We start from the raw sequence: 4,142 nt of genomic DNA, 5'->3' as shown, positions 1-4,142 counted from the left end.
GCACACCTCGCTTTTCAGACCAATGAGCTTTGTAAAAATCGACGCGTTTCAGAAAGGCGGGGCATAGAGGAGAAACAATAATGTACAGTATGTGGAAAATAATGTGTTTTTTTGACCTTAAACCGCATAAACACATTTCATTACACCAAATACACAAAATAATGTTCTTTTTAGCAGCCTCATATGATCCCTTTAATAAATGCTGCATTAAACGAATTTCAGGACTCTGTATGGGTCATTACACATTAACATCTGTGACGTTTTAATTGGAAAGATAGTTTTACAGGGTTATAAAAATAACCTGAGAATAACTATAAGGGAACATTCTTTATAAGTTATTTTTAGGTTATTTAAAAATAACCATCCTACAATGTTCTGGGAACGTTATTTTATGGTTGCAAAAAATAACCATTAGGGAACATTCTCTTTAAGGTATTTTTAGGTTATTTAAAAATAACCACCATGCAACATTCTGGGAACGTTATTTTATTGTTAAAAAATATAACCTAAAAAGAACGTTCCTCTAACGTTAGTATTTGGTTCCCAAAAAATAACCAAACGGGAACCAAAAACTAAAGTTAGGGGAACGTTCTGTGTTTGCTGGGTACTTGGGGGCGGGGCATGGTCGTAATGGATATAATGAAAATATTTGAAGACTGTTATGAAAATGAATGTTAAAAATATAAATATGACATGAAAACATGAACACATGATTAGAACACTGTTAGATTATGATTATGATGCAGCAATGTTATTAAAAAAAAGAGGCATCTAAAAAGGAATAGCTGCCTGGGGTGAAGCTGAAGACTGAGGCCCGTTCTTTGATACATCCTATGATATTAATCAGATAGGCCTAACTTAGATACATAAAGTAACATTACAACTTGTATCTGCACAAAAGGATGCAAATGCCAGTGAACTTTAAGTTACGTGCTATAGCGAGACAGAGAGAGAGAGCAGGCTCCCGCCGTGGTGTGCATTCATAACAGTGTGCTGAAACACGGGCAAGGAAAGCAGACAGAATTTACTATAGATTTCACATTCTATAAAGTTCTCATTATAATGCAATGTTTATACATTATCAAGTGATTCCTGAAATCGTCTGCGCATTTTCAAAGCCATACGAAGTACGAACAAATGTTAATTGAAATATGCCTACCATTGAACAAATATGATGAAAGAAGCACTGCTGCATTATTATAACATCAGTATTAAAAAAAAAAAAAAAAGAAACATCTAAAAGCAATATGACAGTCTCAAATAACTCGGTCAATATTATCAGGCATTGCATTTGAGCATGAATCTAAACACTGGTAATATGCAGTGCATTCAGCATGTTAATAAATGTTAATATCCCAACGCACCCTATGTTAGATTAATCAGATATGTATGTAGCTAACCCAGACATCACTGCGTGACTTCGAAGCCATGCTTCTCTCTCTTCTCACGTTTATACTTTGGACCGCATGCTGTGGCCAGCTAAACAAACAGAGCACCGCCCAAAATTACTTTGGACCGCATGCTGTGGCCAGCTAAACAAACAGAGCACCGCCCAAAAGGCTGCTATAACTAATCAGAAAAAAAAAAAATTTCCACGATTATCATTTTCATGATCGATTGTCGCTGTCAAGGCCGAGTACTCGATCGCTGTTGCACATCCCTAATAAATACATATAAATACATCTAGACCACTTAACTTAGTGATTGCTATCAGGATGTGAAGAGACTTTCAACCAGCATAACAAAAATGTTTTTGAACCAAATCACCTATGCCCCTGCCTTTAATGATTCAAAAATAATATAGAAAAGCTAAAAATCAAGGTATACACAATAGCCTACTGCTTATTTTAAATTATTAAAAAAAAAGTAATACTAAACAATAATAATAAAAGGTAAAGATCCTATGACATATTTCTTACTCCGAAATTAAGAACTTAACATGCACAGTTTTTTTATTGCGGAGTAATAAAAATCCCCTCAATATCTCATTTAATGTGTTGGTTACAAAAACTTTCTAGAGATTGAAGTTATTTGAATTGTAATAACATCCTTAGATTCTCCATAGTATCTTTGTTTTAATTTTAGCAGGGTGCAAGGGGGAAATATCACACCCTTGCTAGGGGGTCCTCAAATATTGTCTTTGGTAATAGGAAACTCCATGTGGAGTGGCAAAGGTTGAAAATGACTGCTGAAGAGTCTGCTTTATATGAACAGAATTCCTTACAACATTACTGTGGTAATATCATGGCACAGTGACAGTAATACCATGGTGTTGTAATATGTACTGTCAAAATATGTTGATTGCCAAATTCATATATTGTGGTGTTTACATTATATTCAAAATGCCAAAACCATGGTACTTTTTTGTATATGATGGAAGTTTCTTCCTCCTGATGGGATGAACCGCCTGTGTCCTTTTCTTCTCTTTTCTGCTGATGTGTATGTAGAACGAATGAGAGCAGAAGCGAATGTTCACCCATGCATCAGTACCCCAGCAGACAATCAGCGCTGTATAATTGGCCTTGGCCTTCAAACACTCACTGGCCTCGTTTTCTGTTTATGGGGCATGCTGAGCCTGACAGCAGAAAGCTATAATTGCAGTGATGTAATCCATCTGAAGGTACAAAGGGCCCTTTCTCATCTCGCATCTCTCGAGGGAGCCGTTGGTACTGTGTTGCCATGGCGGAGCCACACGGGAGTGTCTTGAAAGCCGCTTTGCCACTTCTTGGGTGCGATTTGAAATAATCGAATTATTATTTAATATGCTTTATTGCACATAAGGAACATCTTTCGTGGTCATCCCGCTCTTGTTATGATTTGTGTGGGCTGAAATGGCCCAGAGGAGAGTAATGACAATGAGGGAGGGTGTGCGATTTATGCATTTGGTGCCATTTCCTGCTGTGATTATTACTAGGGATGCTTGACCCTTCCTGGCCCATTCATGTTAGCATGCAGTGCTCCAGTGCCCAGTGCATCAGTTAACAGATTCCACAACCAAGTCCTGCTCGACAAGAAGGATTGAACCTCTAGTGGCCTAACCAAATGCTCTGCCGGCAGAGCACGTTTGTAATATCTTCCCGGACAGGGTGGATCGGTCAGATAGGGCTAACAAAGGCTAAACATGGCCTGCAGCATCAACAGTGAACGATCGCATTACTGCCTGTCGCAAATGGGAGCTGCAGCCTGCAGCCGCTGGAGGCTTGTTTTTCAGTGCTGGTGGTTATCACGGATGCTGAAAGACAAAGTCAAGGGGCACAGGTGACATTCGGTTTGATAAAAATTGTGCATGAATAATTAACATCTATAATAGTTGTATTTGAAAGGAATATGCAAGAGAGCTTGGATACAGAATGTTATAGTTGTATATTTAGATGCAGGAGAAGAAATAAACTACTAAATAATAAATAAATACTGAAACATGTTTCAGTAGTAAAGTAACTAATTGCTTATTGAGTTTATCAAGTGGCTTCCTCAGGCTGTGTTGCATCCATTGCTGTGTACACTAGAGATATTGAGTTACCTGAGAAGAATTGCTTTATTATTATTATTATTATTATTATTATTATTATGTTGTTGTTGTTTCACAGCAGTGAAAAAGTCTCAAAAGGATGAGTATCAGGTATCTTTATTATGAGTGCTTCTCAGTGATTGTTTTTTTTCACTGGAGAAAATTGTGATTTATGTTGAGTGCTGCTAGTAAACATCTATATTACAAGATCAAAAATTATAATCATATTAAAAGGATGATATGCTGGTTAATTGATGAGACATAATTGCATAGCCTATATCAGTATATTTGCTCAGAAAATGCTCTATCTATCTATCTATCTATCTATCTATCTATCCATCTATCGTCTAAAAAATTAATTTATTTTTAATACATATTACATATACATATTTTTATTCTAGTATAATTAGGGCTGTCACAATATCAGATTTTCTCTATAACAATTCAATAACAATGATAATATTGTTACAGTGTTGTTTATATACATTTTGGAACCTAAAGAAATAATGCCATCAGTCAAATTCCACTAAAACTTTATTTGTGTTGTCACAATGAATTGCACTATACAGGTGCATCTCAATAAATTAGAATGTCGTGGAAAAGTTCATTTATTTCAGTAATTCAACTCAAATTG

The 4,142-nt window shown here is 36.1% G+C and overlaps 1 protein-coding gene across 3 annotated transcripts in view; it reads left to right on the top strand.

The window, feature by feature from the left end:
* The window catches only part of carhsp1 (calcium regulated heat stable protein 1), a 26,616-nt gene that overhangs the window by 15,422 nt on the left and 7,052 nt on the right, over window positions 1-4,142 (top strand). Inside the window, exon 1 of one of the 3 annotated variants that reach the window (XM_016488510.1) lies at window positions 2,515-2,620. The exons of 1 other annotated variant lie outside the window; for it this stretch is intronic. The gene's annotated coding sequence lies outside the window, so the exon portion shown is untranslated. One more of the 3 variants, XM_016488509.1, reaches the window with a different exon arrangement.

This window comes from Sinocyclocheilus anshuiensis, unplaced genomic scaffold (genome assembly GCF_001515605.1).
Source record: "Sinocyclocheilus anshuiensis isolate Anshui unplaced genomic scaffold, SAMN03320099.WGS_v1.1 scaffold461, whole genome shotgun sequence".
Classification (NCBI taxonomy): Eukaryota; Metazoa; Chordata; class Actinopteri; order Cypriniformes; family Cyprinidae; genus Sinocyclocheilus; species Sinocyclocheilus anshuiensis.
Note: the sequence above shows the minus strand (reverse complement) of the source record. Positions and strands in the feature narration are given on the sequence as shown.